General features: G+C 44.1%; 1 protein-coding gene across 8 annotated transcripts in view; it reads left to right on the top strand.

The window, feature by feature from the left end:
• ZNF608 (zinc finger protein 608) overlaps positions 1-19,461 on the top strand; it is a 150,057-nt gene that overhangs the window by 26,727 nt on the left and 103,869 nt on the right. The gene's annotated exons all lie outside the window — the stretch shown is intronic.

The raw sequence follows: 19,461 nt of genomic DNA, 5'->3' as shown, positions 1-19,461 counted from the left end.
CCTTCAAGAAACTCTCCCTTGGTAGTCGTTGACCAACAGTACTCTTCAGATTTTCTCTTTACCCCTCTGATAACTCCTTTTCAGTGTCCTTTGCTGGCTCTACTTCCCTACTCATTCTTTTGAGGAGCTCATTTTAAGACAAGTTTACTTGAATGAATGCATTATTGGTGTTTGCTGTGTGACCTTGGGCAGGTCACGTCACTTCTCTGGGCCTTAATTACTTCATGTGCAAAATGGGGATTGAGACCATGAGCCTCACGTGGGACAGGGACTATGTCCAAACCAATTTGCTTGTATCCACCCCAGCGCTTAGTAGAGTGCCTGGCACATAGTAAGTGCTTAATAAATACTACGATATTATTATAAAGAGAAAACCAAATTGAAGGAGGGTTTTTTTGGTAGATTTTTTTGGGGGTAGGTATTTTGATGAAATCTAAAGTATTTGTCAAAATATTAACAGGCTCGCCACGGCACCCTGAAGTTCTCTTTCTTCCAAACTCCTAGTGAAATAATTCGCCTCTAGGGAAGTAGAGAGATAATTCAGTAATGCCAAACCAATTCCAGTTTTATAGCTGGGGGGAGGAAAGAATCAATGTGGTTCCCATTTGTGGATCTTATGGAGGGTGAGCAACTCTGAAACACCCCCATGTTAGAAATAGGAGGTCTAATCTTTTTTTTTTTTTTTTTGTTGGTATTTGTTAAGCGCTTACTATGTGCCAAGCACTGTTCTAAGCGCTGGGGTAGACACAGGGGAATCAGGTTGTCCCACGTGGGGCTCACAGTCTTAATCCCCATTTTACAGATGAGGGAACTGAGGCACCGAGAAGTTAAGTGACTTGCCCAAAGTCACATAGCTGGCAAGTGGCAGAGCCGGGGTTTGAACCCATGACCTCTGACTCCAAAGCCCGTGCTCTTTCCAGTGAGCCACGCTGCTTCTCGTGAAACTAATCTTTCAGTTTCCTGGATAATAATGCTAACCTCATGATGAAAACTGATAAAATTAAAGAAATATGAGGTGCAGCATCCGTGTATATTATAGTACTTGCATGTTTCCTGGCTACTGGATAAATGCTCTCTCCCCTTTCTCCCCCTCCACCTTTTTGTATCATGGCACACATTCATGCATTTTAGAACTTAAGCTGGAGGAAGCCTGCAGTTGATCTGCTCATTCTACCACTTAAATAGAAAGTCCCATGTTGGAAAGGGACTGTGTCTGATCTGATTATCTTGTATTTACCCTGGGGCTCAGCACAGTGCTTGGCACACAGTAGCAAGGGCTTAATAAATGTCATCATTAAGCCTATCATTTGCCAAACTGGTGCATAAGGTTGATAGCTGATGTAACTGAGCTCACTACTGTGCTAGAAAGAACTTTTCTACAAATCTTTTTGATGCATTTGTTTTGAGAGCTTGTTAACTAGAACAATAGCAGTATCAATTGGGTGGAAGTCAGTTTCAGAGTTGGGTGGAAAGGAGAAATTCAAACAAAAAGTCACCAATCCTGGTTTTTTATTTGTTTTTTGAATGTAGTCAACTGGAAAGAACCTCATTTCATTTGAAAAAGCAAATAAATTATTGTGACGATGACTGGCTGTTAGCACTTCTTGTTTAGTTATTTTAATTTAGTTGTCAATTCTGGTGGTTGAACTGTCTCCTAGACTGACTAATTTGTTTATGGCTCCAAGGACTTTGATTTGGAGGGAAAAGAAAAGACACTGAATGCTCCTGGGTAGAGATGTTAATTTCAAAATATTCAAATTATGAATTAACTTGTGTGATCGATGCTTTTAAAAAGGAATGCAGAGAATGGTTTGTTGTCTTTATTCTCCAATAACACTTTTGCAGACCGTTACAACTTCCCATATGTTAATGAAAAACATTTTCCAGGCAATTGGCAGCTCCATCCTTTGAGTTGATGCCAGCCTCTTTCATGGACCAGTTCAAGGCAGAGAAGGAAAAAAACAGCCTTGTTTTAGTGGCTGCATTACTCTGACAAGCTTTCACGTTGCTCCTCCTCTTATTAATATTCTTTTTGATGTGAGCTTGTCAAACAGAGGATTGGCTGTGAATCTCCAGGATCTCAAGGGCTTTTGGCAGGGCCCATAATTGATGTGTTCGCATGGCTGTTGTCTGACTACTAATGATTAGACAGCAGTGTTATCTCTCGGCTAAATCAGTGTTGCTTATAAATCACAGTTGATAAACTGCACTTTCATTTCTTCAAAGGATTTGGATGAATCTGTACACTTTGATCGACCTGCCAGAGGCATTTCTTGATTTTAGAAGAGCTTAGATGAGGTTTATTTTTCATTTGTATTTGGCAAAATATTTGAATTTCTATCAAGTGTATGAGAGGTTTTTTGTTGTTGTTATTCCCCCGAACAGCCAGATGTTCGTGGAATTGTAAGTGGAGTAATATTCAAGGGTGAAGTGGGAGACTGGGGACATTGCCATTGAGTGTGCCCAAGATGAAGTTTCTCAGAGCCAAGCCATCCTTGGTTTTGAAAGGAAGCCGGAAATGTACAAAAGGCCATGGCAAAGGTTTTGGAGTGTGCACCTTCAGTTTGATTTTTCTAGGGATAGGGCAGACTCATCTAAACCAGGGGATTACCTGGACAGCCCCATGTCACAGGGTCAGGCCAATCTTCTGGAAGGAAAATGGAAAAGGACTAAGCCTTTATTGGTGGGCAAAGCAACAGTGATGGACCATTAACCTTGTTCAACTCTCCAGCTCTCTCTGGGCTGCTTCTTTGGGCATAGGTAGAAGAGGGTTAGAAGAAGCACTAGTGTGGACCCTCTGTTTGCCCACACTTTATTCCAGATTGGAATCAGAAGGGCATTTATGAAGAAGGCCTATCTGGGCCTTCTCTTTCCTTGATTCCAAAACTGCCCTTTTGTCTACCCCACCCTCCTTTTCCTGGAGTATACTTTGCAGGGATCTCCACTCTGAAGTTCTCTTTCTTTTTCTTTAGTAACCTTTTACTTTGGCTGGCTTGTACAATAAGTTCTCTAGTTGTAGTACTGTGTGATAAAATCTCAGTCCAGATTAGTGAAGTCTGAATAAATGAGATTTTCTTGTGGTTGATGCCCCATTTCACCCCTTTTGTAAGGGTTTGTGTTACTCAGACATCTCTTCACATTGACTGTCATTCAGTCAAGCAATGATATCTGTCAAGCATCTATGTGGTATTAAGCACTGTACTAATAATAATTATAGTATTAGTTCTTACTTTGTGCCAAACACTGTACTGAGCACGGGGAGATGCAAGATAATCATATCAGACACAGTCACTGTCCCACATGGGGCTTCCAGTCTAAGAGGGAGGAAGAACAGGTGTTGAGGCCTCATTTTTTTTTTTTACACATGAGGAAACTGAGGCACAGGGGAGATAAATGATTTGCCCAAGGCCACACAGAGGGGAAGTGGCAGAGCCAGAATGAAAGCCCAGGTCTTCTGACTCCCAGGCCTGTGGTCTTTTCACTATTCATTCATTCAATAGTATTTATTGAGCGCTTACTATGTGCAGAGCACTGTACTAAGCCCTTGGAATGTACAATTTGGCAACAGATAGAGACAATCCCTGCCCATTGATGGGCATACAGTCTAATTGGGGGAGACAGACAGAAACAATAGCAATAAATAGAATCAAGGGGATGTACATCTCATTAACAAAATAAATAGGGTAATAAAAATATATACAAATGAGCAGATGAGCACAGTGCTGAGGGGAGGGGAAGGGAGGGGGGAGGAGCAGAGGGAAAGGGGGAGAAAAGGAGGGCTTAGCTGAGGGGAGGTGAACGGGGGGCAGAGAGGCAGCAGAGGGAGCAGAGGGGAAAGGGGAAGCTCAGTCTGGGAAGGCCTCTTGGAAGAGGTGAGCTCTGAATAGGGCTTTGAAGAGGGGAAGAGAATTAGTTTGGTGGAGGTGAGGAGGGAGGGCATTCCAGGACAGCAGGAGGACGTGGGCCAGGGGTTGATGGCGGGATAGGTGAGATCGGGGGACAGTGAGGAGGTGGGTGGCAGAGGAGTGGAGCCTACGGGGTGGGCAGTAGAAAGAAGGGAGGAGAGGTAGGAGGGGGCAAGGTGATGGAGAGCCTTGAAGCTTAGAGTGAGAAGTTTTTGTTTCGTGCGGAGGTTGATGGGCAACCACTGGAGGTTGTTAAGAAGGGGAGTGACATGCCCAGAGCATTTCTGCAGGAAGATGAGCCGGGCAGCGCAATGAAGAATAGACTGGAGTGGGGAGAGACAGGAGTAGGGAGATCAGAGAGAAGGCTGACACAATAATCCAGCCGGGATATTATGAGAGGATTATGGGTGGAGAGGAAAGGGCGGATCTTGGTGATATTATAAAGGTGAGACCGGCAGGTCTTGGTGACAGATTGGATGTGTGGGGTGAATGAGAGAGCTGAGTCAAGGATGACACCAAGGTTGCGGGCCTGAGAGATGGGAAGGATGGTCGTACCATCCACAGTGATAGGGAAGTCAGGAAGAGGACAGGGCTTGGGAGGGAAGATGTTTTGGACATGTTGAGTTTTAGGTGGCGGGCAGACATCCTGGTAGAGACGTCCTGGAGGCAGGAGGAGATATGAGCCTGAAGGGAGGGGGAGAGGACGGGGGCAGAGATGTAGATTTGTGTGTCATCTGCATAGAGATGATAGTAGAAACCGTGGAAGCGAATGAGTTCACCAAGGGAGTGAGTGTAGATGGAGAACAGAGGAGGGCCAAGAACTGACCCTTGAGGAACTCCTACAGTTAGAGGATGGGAGGGGGAGGGGGAGCCCGCAAAGGAGACCGAGAATGAACGGCCAGAAAGATAAGAGGAGAACCAGGAGAGGACAGAGTCCGTGAAGCCAAGGTGAGATAAGGTGTGGAGGAGAAGGGGATGGTCTACAGTGTCAAAGGCTATGCTATGCACTAGGCTATGCTGCTTATCAAACATTTGGGAGAGTCCAACAGACATACATTCCCCACCCTCAAAGAACTGAAAAGCTAATAGGGGAGACAGAATATTTACAGAAATACAGAAGCAGAATATAGCAGAAAGTAATACAAATACATCAGGATGAACTAGCTGAATCAATACTTGAAGGTACAAACAAATATATAAGTAAGTATTCAAATCCATAAAAACATACATAAGTGCTGAGAATAGGAGTGCTAAGGCTGGGTGTTGGGTTGATGTGACTGGGATTTTGAGAATTAATTAGAGTAGGCTTCTTAGAGGAGAAGGTCGGGAGAGCTGTGGCCATGAAGATTTGGTTAGGGAGGAGGAGTTCCAGGCTTGGGGAATAGCATGGAGCAAGCTGTCAGAGGCGTGAGAGTTGGAGGTGGGCTTGGGGGAAAGAGTGTTTACCATACCCAGAGAGCCAGTGCCCAGTGTCTTTAGTCTTTCAATCCAGGGCCTCATATTGAGAATGGTTAAGACCAACAGAAGGGTCAGCCCCTCATTCACCCTCTCTTCATTTTAATGTGGTGCAAATTGTACCACACTTGGTTATTGATGATGACAACAAAGAGCTACTTGATTCAGTATTAGACTTTATTGTTGAAAGACTTTATTAGGGAAGAACACCTCCAAATCTGGGAGACCTTGGAAGACTCTGAGGAGGACTGCAGGTAACACAATCAGTCAACAGCCTCTACCAAGCTAATGGCTAGGATGGATGTGTGTGTAGTCGGGGGAGGGGTGGACATAAGTATGTCTGTGTCTGGCTCTCTCTCTATCCCAGTCAATCCATCATATTTGAGTGCTTACTGGGAAGAGGTCAGGGCCATGATAACATACTGGGGATGCCTAAGGAGATCTCTTGCACCTGCTAGTCAGGGGTTGATGGGAGAAGTCTAGAAGTCTCCACATGTTCCCCTACTTGCATTTCCAGCTGATGGAAAGTTTTCTTTCAGCCAGTCATTTTAGTAAGAGCTCACAGTGTATATATGACACTTTTCAAACTAGATTCCAGTCCAACATACCAAAATCTAAATGCTACCATGCTGATCCAAGCACTTATATCTTGACTTTTGCATCAGCCTCCTCACTGGTCTCCTTGCCTCCAGTCCCTCCTCTCCAGACCATGCTTTACTCTGCTACCCAGATGGTTTTTCTAAAGGGTCGTTCTGTAGACCTCTCCCCATGCCTCACAAACCAGTGATTACCCATTACTCTCTGCATCAAACAGCAACTTCTGATGGTTGGCTTTCAGGCACTGAATTAGCTTTCTCCCTCCCACTTATCCACTCTTCTCCAGCTTCATTTCTCTCAAGCTAACCTACTGTTTGTTACCTGTTCTCTTCTCCCACACTCACACCCTCCCTCCTGCTAGGAACCCCCACCCTTTTCACATCCCTCTGAAATCACACTTCCTCCAGGAGACCTTCCTTGGTTATTTAATTTCTAATCTTCTCTGTTTACCACCCCCCCCCAACCCCCAACTGCCTGTTCAGCACTTCTGCACCATGTAAGCACTTTAAGTACTCACAACCCTCCCATAACATGTGCATTTACATGCCTTTCTCTTTAAGCATGAACTCATGTATATATCTAATATATCTACTTTTCCTCCTGCTTCCTATCTGTGATTTATTTTAGTATATGCCTTCCCCACTAGATTGCAGGTTCCTTGAGGTCAAGAATTTTGTCTAATACTAGCATATTCTCACAAGGGTTTAGTAATCAATCAGTAAACACGGTTGATGATTGATTGATTATGGTTTGAGGGAAGGCACTTGTACTTTCTCAGATCCTTGACCAGTTGCTTGATTGTTAACGGTGTCTTAAACCAAGTGAATGAGCAAGAGACCCAGGCAGAGACAGAGGCCCTTGGAAGATAGTGACATCACTGGGAGCTTAGCCTGTACCAGCTCAGGGTTTAGGGCTAGGGGCTAGGGTGGGAGAGGGGATACAAAATTTGCTCGGAGCAGGGAGTGGAGGGCTTTTGTTATGAGAGCAAAATGCTGAAGACATCCATATCTGAGGAGCTGAGAGGAAGTCATGTGGAGAGGAAAGTACATAGCTGGAGAGAGATCCAGCTACAGCCCAAGGAGGCATTTGTAGCTGTGCAAGGTTTATGAACTTCAGTAAATACTTTTGAGGTGATTTGGGGTTGAAAAGGGGGTTTTGAATAGGTACTGTACTTTCCCAAGCTCTTAGTACAGTGCTCTACACACAGTAGGCACTCATTAAATCCTGTCATTTGACTGATAAGATTCCAAGCATCTTAACCAATACCCTATTGCCTGGAAGTGGGAGTGCATCAGGGTGGGTGGGAAAGGGGAGGGATGAAAACAACCCCTCAGAGTGTCATATCCTGCCCAGTGAGTCTACTTTTGGTTTTAGAGGAGTTATCTGGGCTCTGCTGTTCAGCCAGCCAGCTCTGAGGTTCAAATCCCTTAGATTGCAATGTTCAGAAACACTGCTTTGGGTAGAGAGATTGGACTGGGATAGAGCTAGAGATGCCCGAAACACATTTGGAGTTAGGGCGGGCCATTGGGGACGGGGCTTCAGATTCTGGCAAGAAGTTGGAAGGAAAGGGAGTGCTGAGCAGGCAGAGTTCCTAAGCTTCCTCAGCTCTACTTCAAAAGCAGTGATGTATTGCAAAGTTAATAATAATAATAATAATAATAATGTTGGTATTTAAGTGCTTACTATGTGCAGAGCACTGTTCTAAGCGCTGGGGTAGACACAGGGGAATCAGGCTGTCCCACGTGGGGCTCACAGTCTTAATCCCCATTTTACAGATGAGGGAACTGAGGCCCAGAGAAGTTAAGTGACCTGCCCACAGTCACACAGCTGACAAGTGGCAGAGCCAGGATCCGAACCCATGACCTCTGACTCCAAAGCTGCCAGTTAAATACCAAGCAGGTGAATGGCAATAAAGTCATGTTCCAGGAAATAGGCCGGGAAGCCAGTGGGTTAGGCAGCGCTGTAAATAGGCGACTCTAAAATATAGTAAAACTCACGGGTTATTTTGGCGTTGTGTAAGACAACCTCTTTTCAGGGATAGGAAAAGGTCAGGATATTTTCTTTGAATGAAATCCCAGATCCTCCCTTGATAACAGGCAAGCTGAGAAGCTTAGGGATTTAAGCGTTCATCACAGACTCCACATGGAGATCTGTGGTTATAGGTGAGAGACTGCTTCCGTGCATACGGCCGACCATCATTGTCCAACTATTCCCAAAACAGAAGGGGAATTTGCTCGATGTTAATGTGGTGTGCAGGTTTTCGGCCTTTCTTTCCTCCCTTTTGGTGGTGCACAGATAGGGTAGAAGGGCTCACTGAAACACTTACCATCCCTTCTTTGGCAAGGGTTCTTTGGTTTTTGTCAGCTTTCTAGTACTGAAAACATCCCTGCCTGATACAATCAAACTCTCAACCATGGAAAGCTGCCCGAACGGCACTCCAGCATCACAGCCTTCATTGCTAATCAGCACTCAGAAAGCCCTTGAAATAAGAAAAAGAAAATATTGCTGAGCTATTTCTGCAGGTTTTTTTTTCAGTCCTCTGATTATGTACACTAAGTGCCGCTACCCATGGTAAATAACTCGCTTTTATTTTCATCCTTTTCCCTTCCTAGCATCTCTTGTGTGATAAATAGCAAGGCTACTGCTCAGCATGCAGCAACACCTGGGAATAATCATGCAAAAATAACAGTGAGAGACTGCAGAGCGTCTGTTCTTGACATTAACTTTCCTCAGTTTGACAGGCTGCCACCACCAGCTGTTAGACTTATGAGCCTTTTTTCCACTGGAGATGGCTGCCTTCCTGCTCTCCCCTTCCTGACTCTAATAGGTTACATCAGTGCCCTTTGGAGAGTGCACAAAAGGGCTTTGATGCTGCAGCCATTGCCCCAAATAGCCAATTTTCTGAACTGATATTTTAGTCTAGCTATTGTTGTTATTATTAGACCAGCTCAGATCACTGTAAAAGTCAAAAAGATTTTAAATTAGGGGGTAGTTGATACTCCATTCTCTTTCAGGAAGGAAATACTCTCTTCTGACTGAGTCCTGAGGAGAACAGTTACCTAGAATTGGCCAATAAGATGTTAATATGGAGATCAGTCATTGAGATCAGGGTCTAGAAAGCTTTTAGTTCAGGCCCAGGGGAAGCCAAGTAGCCCTGGTAGGGGGTGGGGAGGTACTGGGCCATTGAACCCAGTGTGGGGCAAACTGAGCTGGGATTTAGGGGAGAGGGAAAGATGGGGCTCAGATTATCATCAGAATCAAGATCCTGGGACTCAGGAAGAATAATGATAATAATTATGGTACTTGTTTAGTGCTTATTATGTGACATGCACTGTACTGAGAGAAGCAGCATGGCTTAGTGGATAGAGCACGGGCCTGGGAGTCCAAAGGACCTGGGTTCTAATCCTGACTCCACCACGTTTCCCCTGTATGACCTCGGGCAAGTCACTTAACTTCTCTGGGCCTCAGTTACCTTATCTGTAAAATGAGGATTAAGACTGGGAGCCCCAGGGACAGGGACTGTGTCCAACCTGATCAGCTTGTATTTACCCCAGCGCTTAGTACAGTGCCCAACACAAAGTGCTTAACAAATACCATTTTTTAAAAAAAGTGCTGGGGTAGATGCAAGAAAATCAATTAGTTGCATTTATTGAGCACTTACTGTGTGCAGAGCACTATACTAATCCTGTCGGACACAATCCCTGTCCCTCAAGGGGCTCAAAGTCTCAGTAAGAGGGAGTAGGATTTAATTCCCATTTTACAGATGAGGAAACTGAGGCACTTAGAAGTTAAGTGGCTTGTCCAGAGTCACACAGGAGACAAGTTGCAGAGCCAGGATTAAAGCCAAGGTCCTCTGTCTCCCAGGCCCATGCTCTTTCTACCAGCACGCTGCTTCCCAATGCCTTGGGATATTTGGAAGCTAGTGGGTGGAGCCAGGCCCAGAGATGCACAGGTTGGGCCACAGTCAGGAAGAAGGAAGGACTTTTTAGGGAAATGGAGGGGTGGAGGAAAAGGGAGGAAAGAACAAAGGGAAGGAAGTGGAGGTGGCAGGCTGGGGCTGGCAGTAAAGATAAAAGAAAGGGAGACAGGAGAAAAGAAGGAAATATTGGAGATGGAAAAGAGGAGCAAGCCAAACTAAAACTCTTGGGCATGGTTTAAGGGAATCAGCTGCTGAAATTTTTTCCCCATTAGTCTACCCATCATAAGCTCTTAGTATATGGTATTTATACTGAATGCTTACTGTGTGCAGAACATTGTACTAAGTGCAGGAGAGTACAGTAGAATTAGTAGTTATGATGACTGCCCTCCAGGATGTTTCTTTCGCTGCTAAGACAACTTGCACAAGGACATCATGTTTAAAGGAAACAACCAGCCATAAGTGGCTGCACCACCTGGAAATGAGACCTGGACTTTCAGTTCAGCCAGGCTTGCACCTAGGCCTGGCAGGGCTGGCATCGGGTCAAGTTATGGAGGGGTTCTAGCCCACCCTGGGGTCTCTGCCTGGATTTTCTCTTTGGTGTCTGCTGGTCACCACAGCTTCACGACACACTGAGCCTCCACAGGATACCTATTGCTTGGAATCTACTTGGCAGCGTCCATGGTCTCTACAAGCAAGATTATTACAAATGAACCAATTTGATATCTGTTCTACAGAGTCATAGATACCACTAATGCTTAGTACAGTGCTCTGCACACAGTAAACGCTCAATAAATACGATTGAATGAATGAATGAATAATGTTTGTGGGTGTGTGTCCTTTCTCAATTCCCTCTTTTCCTTTGTTCTGTCCTTTGCAAAGTATATTTAGTAATACCATCCGAATGAGTAGCTAGGAAGAAAACTGGTATCTTTGTGAAGATGCTATCAATTCCTTTAATCCTAATAATAATTGTGGTATTTGTTCTCTTCTTTCCCCTTGGAAGTGAGAGGTAAAATCTCTCCTTGCCTATTATTTCCTATCTCCATTTGGCAAATTTTTGACTTTGTTTTCCCATAATCGTCACCTTGAAAATACAGCTGCTTTCTTTTTTTCATGGTTGGTCAAGAAAGGTGCATTTATAGTATTGTTAGAAATTTAATATACAGTTTCACAAAGCCAGATGTGACCTCCCAACCAGCCCTGGTGCTTAGATCCTGTGGTATTTCCGTGGAGTTCACACAGCTTGCTTAAATCCAAAAAGTCACAAAAGATGTTTGTACCACAGTATTAACACGGTAGTTGTATGCTACAGTCATCAGTATGTATGCCCCCATCATAATGGCTAGCAATGAAGACAAAAAAATGATTATATAAGGATCCAATGATAGACTCATCTCAGCAGCACCAATGTCTGACAAACTGATTACCTTGGGAGATTTCAACGCACGTGTAAGCAGCGATGCTGAAACACATACAAAAAATAAACCCATTGGGCTATGTGGGATTAGAAAGCTAAATAGTGTTGTGTAGTAGAAAGAGCATGGGTCTGGGAGGTAGAGGACCTGCGTTCTAATTTTAGCTCTGCCCCTTGCTTTCTGTGTGAACTTGGGCAAGACACTTAACTTCTCTGTGCTTGTTACCTCATCTGTAAAATGGGGATATACCACCTGTTCTCCCTCCCTCTTAAACTGTGCCCCTCATGTGGTACAGGGACTGTGTCCAATCTGCTTATATTGTATCTATCCCAGTGCTTACTACAGTTGAATCCTTACTGTGTGCAGGGCACTGTACTGAGTCCTTGGGAGAGTACAATATAGGAATATAACAGATACATTCCCTGCCCACGAGTTTACAGTGTTGCACATAGTAAACACATAAATACCAGAGTTATTATTAAATAGCAATGGCTATTATGGCCACCTCAGGCACTGACAACACATAGGAAGCACATTCATATCTCCGCCAATCCCCTCCCCACTGCCTAAATTTATTGTTCACATTGTGCCACCAACATAGAGGCAAGGCAAAAAAAGAGGAAATGAAAGTGTATCCAGCCTGGTTGAGGTGGGGAAAAGTGGTTCAAAACCATCACCTGGCCTCAAGCATTGACTGTGACAGTGAATTCTTGCTGCTATTGCCAGTCGAAGGGCCCAAGGAAATACTCCTTTATGATAGAGTTCCACTGATCTATATCTAATGATTCCATCCTGCAGGGCAAAGAACAAAAGGAAAGTCAAATAATGATCTTTATATAGGTAAGATTTCAAAAATGGGCCTGTGATGGTATCATATGGATTGAAGCATTTTTCTACACGCATTTTCGTATCTATGCACTAATTCTGCGAGAGTTAGCTTTTACTGAGTTGTGCTTGTGGGTGAAAACAAGGAGAAAGTAGATATTTTACACCTCTAAAAGGAACAGTCCCACTCAAGTTCATCTTTGTGTTGAGATTAAAAATGGAAAACCTCAAACCACAGGTTTGAGAACTTGTGAGTCAAGCAGGGATTTATGATGTAAGTCTGGCTTCAAAACTCAAGTGCCAGCACCTAGTACTTCCACTTTCCCTTTGGGTTGAAGGTTGGGGGAAGCATCTCCCACACCCAATGCACAAGCCTACTGCATGGTAAGAGCCCCATGATAGGATATGGATTTTTCACCTTTTTTTAAATAAAAAAAAATTCAGGCCCCCACCCCGGTCTCCCCATTTTCCTCTCTGACTGCTCCATTTCCATATCCTTTGCTATTCCTTCTGCCTTTACACCCCTTCCACCCCCCCCCAATGCTTAGCTGAGGGTGCCCCACAAGATTCACTTATAGGTCAGCTACCACCTCTATGCCTTTAGACTGTAAGGTCCCTGTGGGCAGGGAACATACTGACCAATTCTTTTTTTATTGTACTCTTCCAAGTGCTTAGTACAATTCTCTGCCCACAGTAAGCATTCAATTAATGCAGTTGATTGATCAGTTGATTGATGCAGATGAGTCCCAAATCTACCATACTAGCCCCAACCACCCACCTACCTTCCAAAATCTTGCATTTCTTCCTGCCTCTGGGACATTTCTACATGGATGGCCTGCCAGCACCTTAAACTCAAAATGGCAAAACTGTATTCTTCATCTTCCCTCTTAACTTCCTCATTTTCCCATCACCTCTCAGCTGAATTACTGCATCAGCCCCTACCTTTCCCCTCTTCAGTTTCTTATATACAGCTGTCCAAATCATCTTCCTAAAGAACATATTCAGGATGCATCACTCCCCTCCTCAAATATCTTCAGTGGCTAGAAACAAGCAGCCTGCAGAGAAGGCGCATGGCCTAGTGGAAAGTGCATGGGCCTGGGAGTCAGAAGGCCCTGGGTTCTAATCCTGATTCTGCTATATCAATCAAGTGTATTTATTGACCACTTACTCTGTGCAGAGCACTGTAATAAGTGCTTGGGAGAATACAATATAACAGAGTTGGTAGATACGTTCCCTGCCCACATGTCTGCTATGTGACCTTGGGCAAGTCACTTAACTTCTCTGTGCCTTAGTTACTTCATCTGTAAATGGGGATTCAATCCTGCTCCCTTCTACTTAGACTGTGACTCTCATGTGGGACAGGGACTGTGTCCATCCTCATTAATTTGTATCTAACCCAGTGTTTAGAACAGTGCTTAGCACATAAGAGCTTAATAAGTACCATTATTATTACTTCTAACCATTGGATTCAAGGTCTCTATCAGTTGTTTCTCCCTTTCCCCTCTTTACCCACTCACCCGTCTCCCACTCTTTGCTTCTCCCCAGATAACCTCCTTAGTGTACTGTGCTCATAACTCTCCCTTATCTAAATCATCGTGTATACTGTTCTTCCTGAATGAAGTTCCCTTCCCCCGCCATTCAATATGCCAGATGCATTCCTCACCACTTTGAAGACCCTCCTTCCACTCTGTCATTTCTCCTATCTGTAATTTATTTTTATGTCTGTTTCCCTCTCTAGACTGTAAGCTTCTTATGAGCAGGGATTGTCTCTACCAATTCTGTTGTATTCTACTCTCTCAAGCACTCAGTACAGCCCTCTGCACACAGTAAGCTCTCAATAAATACCATTGATTGATTGATTACAGAGCCACATCCAGCAAGTGGTATTCCTTGACTAATCCTCATTGCCATGGTCTTAACATCCCATTAACCATCCATAGCATTTATATGTATATTAGTCTCTTTTTTCTTCTATTTTGGCCTATTTTTGTTTTTATCCATTTACCCATGTTCCTACTGTTTGTGAACAATTTGTGTGTGCTTCTCTCCTTCCATTAGATTTGTAAAGTCCTCCAGAACAGGGGTGGTGTAGGCATCTGTGAAAATCGCTGATAATTTGGGGATTATTTTTTTTTAATTCGGGTGAAAATTGGGTTTAACTTTCAAAGAGTCAATTCTTAGGGGTTTATTTTGGCTTTAATCTTGGCTATTATTTGTATATGATAGACAAATTGTCTATGGGAAGCAACGTGGCTTAGTGGAAAGAGCAGGGGTTTGAGAGTCAGAGGTCATGGGTTCATTCAATGGGTTCTAATGCCAACTCCACCACTTGTCAGCTGTGTGACTTTGGGCAAATTGCTTAACTTTTCTGTGCCTCCTTTACCTCATCTGTAAAATGGGGATTAAGACTGTGAGCCCCATGTGGGGCAACCTGATTAACCTTGTATCTACCCCAGTGCTTAGAACAGTGCTTGACAAATAGTGCTTAACAAATACCATTATTATATACATGGCAAACACTTTTCTGTTATAGTGTACTCTCCCAAGTGCTTAGTAAAGTGCTCTGTGCATCATAAGCACTCAATAAATAAGATTGAATGAAACAGAAATATCTTTTTCTGGTGTTTGCAAGTGTCGCAGATGAGACACTCCCCCTGGCCCCCCCTCCCCCCCTGCTCTCCCCCCCCACAGCCCTTTTCTCCAGCCTGGAGGGTGACCAAGCAGCAGAGGCTCATCCAGCCCTCCTGCACTGGACCACAGGGGCCTGCTGGGCAGGAGAGAGGCCGCTTTGCCAAGGGAACTGCCCATCAACTCCTTCTCCAGCCGGCTGGGAGGGTGAGGAAGTAATAATACTAATAATTATGGCAACTGTTAAGTGCTTACTATGTGCCAGGCATTATAATAATAATAATAATGGTATTTGTTAAGCGCTTACTATGTGCCAAGCACTGTTCTAAGCTCTGGGGTAGATACAAGGTAATCAGGTTCTCCCTCTTGGGGCTCACAGTCTTAATCTTAGTCTGAGAAGCAGCGTAACTCAATGGAAAGAGCACAGGCTTGGGAGTCAGAGGTCATGGGTTCTAATCCCAGCACTGCCATTTGTCAACTGTGTGATTTTGGGCAAGTCACTTCACTTCTCTGTGCCTCAGTTACCTCATCTGTAAAATGGGGATTAAGACTGTGAGCCCCACGTGGGACAACCTGATCACTTTGTATCCCCCCAGCCCTTAGAACAGTGCTTCGCACATAGTAGGTGCTTAACAAATGCCATCATTATTATTATTATTAATCCCCATTTTACAGATGAGGGAACTGAGGCACAGAGCATTCATTCATTCCATAGTATTTATTGAGCACTTACTATGTGCAGAGCACTGTACTAAGTGCTTGGAATGTACAATTCGGCAACAGAGACAATCCCTGCCCATTGACAGGCTTACAGTCTAATCGGGGGAGACAGACAAACAATAGCAATAAATAGAATCAAGAGGATGTACATCTCATAAAATAAATAGGGTAATAAAAATATATACAAATGAGCGAACGAGCACAGTGCTGAGGGGAGGGGAAGGGAGAGGTGGAGGAGCAGAGGGAAAAGAGGGGAAAAGGGGGGCTTAGCTGAGGGGAGATGAAGGGGGAAGCAGAGAGGGAGCAGGGGGAAAAGGGGAAGATCAGTCTGGGAAGGCCTCATGGAGGAGGTGAGCTCTGAGTAGGGCTTTGAAGAGGGGAAGAGAATTAATTTGGCGGAGGTGAGGAGGGAGGGCATTCCAGGGCAGCGGGAGCACGTGGGCCAGAGGTCGACAGCGGGATAGGCATGAATGAGGGATGGTGAGGAGGTGAGCGGCAGAGGAACGGAGCATGCGGGGTGGGCAGTAGAAAGAGAGAAGGGAGGAGAGGTAGGAGGGGGCAAGGTGATGGAAAGCCTTGAAGCCTAGAGTGAGAAGTTTTTGTTTCGTGCGGAGGTTGATAGGCAACCACTGGAGGTTTTTAAGAAGGGGAGTGACATGCCCAGAGCGTTTCTGCAGGAAGATGAGCCGGGCAGCGGAATGAAGAATAGACTGGAGCGGGAAGAGACAGGAGTAAGGGAGATCAGAGGGAAGGCTGACACAGTAATCCAGCTGGGATATTATGAGAGCCTGTACCAGTAAGATAGCCGTTTGGGTGGAGAGGTCACTCATCAGACAAGTGATGGAATTGGGATTAGAACCCATGACCTCTGACTTCCAAGGCCTTGCTCTTTCCACTAAGCCACGCTGCTTCTCGTACTAAGCACAGGGGTAGATTCAAGCAAATCATGTTGGATACAGTCCCTGAGGGAACTGAGGCACAGAGAAGTTAAATGACTTGCCAAAGTCACACATTAGGCAAGTGGTGGAGCCGGGATTAGAACCTATGACCTTCTGACTTCCAGGCCCGTGCTCTAGCTACTACGCAATGCTGCTACTCTAGTAGCAACATGCCTTATCGACTTTAAGGATATGAGGAAGCCTGGGGTAGCTGCTGTGACGGTTGGACTCTGAATATTGAGGAGTTCAAAACTCTCTATGTATCGTCATCCTCATATCATTTTTGTGTTTTCATTATTGCATCCTCCTATTTGTCTCTGCCCTGGGCCCCTTCTCCCTTCCCTTATTTTTCGATTGTGAGCCCCTGGATGGCCAGGGATTATGTCTGATTTTCACTTGAATGTATCTTCTCCCAGGGCCTAGTACAGGGCTCTGCACAAAGTAGGTGCTTGATAAATACTGTTACTAAATGGATGCTTGACATCACATCTACCTGTTAGCGCACACAGGAGCGTGAATGGATGAAGTTGTCATAATTTGCTTAGAAGCGCATAAATACAAGAGATCGCATCCTCTGTGAGCTGGTGTCTGTTTTTGGGCTCAGTGAAATACTGCAGCTCCACTCTTCTCAGGGCTACATTGGTCCAACAGTGTCACCACCCTTACTTTGGAACAGTGTGTCTTATGTGTCCCTCAGGGTGTAGGGTGCCCTATTGGCTCAGCCTGAGAAGTGGGGAAGTGAGAAGGAAAAGAAGAAAAGGGGTGGAAGGAGGAAGGGAAAGGAGACATGAGTCTAGAGTGCAGAGCAGTTCTGTATCTACAAAGTTTTCCTTTTGAAAAGTAATTGATTAAAAAAAGTATACTCATCCAAGGGATAGCTGGGTGCCCATCTTAGAAAAAAAACTCCCAGCAAAATGTCAGCCTCAGAAAATGACCTTAGCCTGCTTTATTAAAAAAAAAACACCCTGTATTCATCTGTATTTCAACCCCACTTTTCAGGCTCAGGTTTGATGGGATAAATGTGCTTTACATTGGGTCCTGAAGGGAAACACACATGCACTTTGTTAAACCAGCAGGACAAGTGAGTTCCCGCCCAGAACAACCTTCAGCAATCATGTGTCTGGAAAAATTGAAGCCCTGTTAGCATGAGCTCCTGTTGGCTGATCTTGGCTATATATTAATACGGACATTAGACGGACAAGTGGAGAGGATCAAGAAAGAATGTTTGCAGCAGGCCAGGATCTCCAGCAGGTATAAGGCCACCCTACAACAGAACAGTCCTTATTTTTATGTTGATCATTTTTTTTTTTAATCTGAAACGTTTCTGTTTGGGTGCTTTTCTGTTTTTAGTCAAGAAAGCCATTAATCCTTTTTTCTGAAGCTTTGTCCAGGGCTCTCTTATCTTAATCCTCCATCTTGTTAAGCAAGTGGCATCCTTAATTGACTGGCAAAACTGGTTATCTGAGCCTTAGGCAGCTCGGATGGCCCAGCAAAACGGGACACAATTCTGCGGCAAGATAGGCATATCCACCTTTGCCTGCTTTTCCCAGCTTCCTATATAATCTTGTATTCACTTCAAATGCAGTTTTTCACAACACTTCCCTGTTTTGGGGATGAGTGCAGGCTGCCAATTAGTGAGAGAGAGATTCCTGAAGGAAATAGTTCTTCAGGCCTTTGTGTTTTCAAGTTTACCAGCTGAGTGTTGTTAGAGCTGATTTCCAATTGTAAAGAAGGGCTTTCAAAATACAAAACAAAAGCACATCTATCACAAAACACCTGCTTTTGTTGTTAAACAATGGAAAACAACACAAAAGGTACATTTGCTCATCTTTTCTAATTTTCCTTTGCCTTTCTCTTACAGAGGAAGCACAATAGCTCACAGTCTCTCCAGTCTCTCCACCTCTCATGACCTGCCTCTCCTCCATTTGTCAGCTTGGTTTGAAAACTGTAACCATCCGTGTAAACTTTTATCAGCATTAAGCTGCATTTACATGAAAACATAAATCACCAAATCCAGTGGTCTGACTTCCAAATGCCTTCTCTCCAGTGGTCAGGAATGCAGAACAAAGAAAGTGCATAGAGCTAAAAACGTTTTATGGCAGGTTTGAAAGCAGATAATTCAGTTCCTTTAACATGCAGATGGGTGAAGGGCTGTTCTGTAGAGACTTGGATCTCAGGGCCAAGTGAGCATTGCTTTATCATTTTAGTGAAATGCAAACAGTAGAGATCATTCCCACAGGGTGTGAACAAGGAGCCCACACAGATGATTAGTCAGCTGTTTTAGCTAGGTAATTTTGCTTCCTTTTATGTTTTCTGGGGTTTTGTTCATGTAAAAAGAAGAGCACATTGTGCCCCCAGCCAAAGCCAAGTCTTTGCAGAGCTTAAGAGGGAACATGTGAATGAAAATTACAAAATCATCCCTCACCATGAACTGTTTTCCTAGTGATCTACAGGACAGTATTTGTACTGAAAGATGCTGTGGGATGTATTCTGTTAGGGGAAATGAAAAAGACATTTTAAGTCCTCTAGGCAGATATGTGAATATAAATGTACTCATTTGTCCTTTGTGGGGTTACAAAATGCATTCTTGAAACACCTAGCCAGTTACTGGTGCTTATTAATATTAGCAGAGAACTTTTGAATATTGGTAGGATTGTGTTTCATGTTATCATCTGATTGAGCTAATGTTGTTTGTTTTGTTTGAGGGCATTAATCTGTGAAAGTACTTTGAAGTTCAAACACCCATGCTATCATTTTACCTGTTTCTAGATAATATCTGATGATACAAGAGTTGTTTATTAGAGTTCTTCATTGCAACACATGGGAAAATATTGATTTCCCCTCCCCCAAGTATGGCTCTTCACAGTTTTTGACTCTTCCTATTTTTCAACGCTAATTTCCAGGCCAAATGAAATGAAGGGTGGTACAATGATCTAGCCTCTTCAGAGTCATGGTTACCATGAGCCCAGCAAGCCCAAACTTAAATGGTTCCTTGAATGTCAGCAAAACCATTTTCCTGATTGTTTTGGTCTTGTGATTCTTTCTGACTCCACTTTGAA

The sequence above is a fragment of the Ornithorhynchus anatinus genome, chromosome X5 (genome assembly GCF_004115215.2).
Source record: "Ornithorhynchus anatinus isolate Pmale09 chromosome X5, mOrnAna1.pri.v4, whole genome shotgun sequence".
Taxonomy (NCBI): Eukaryota; Metazoa; Chordata; class Mammalia; order Monotremata; family Ornithorhynchidae; genus Ornithorhynchus; species Ornithorhynchus anatinus.
The sequence above is the reverse complement of the archived record's forward strand: the minus strand, read 5'-3'. Positions and strand labels throughout refer to the sequence as shown.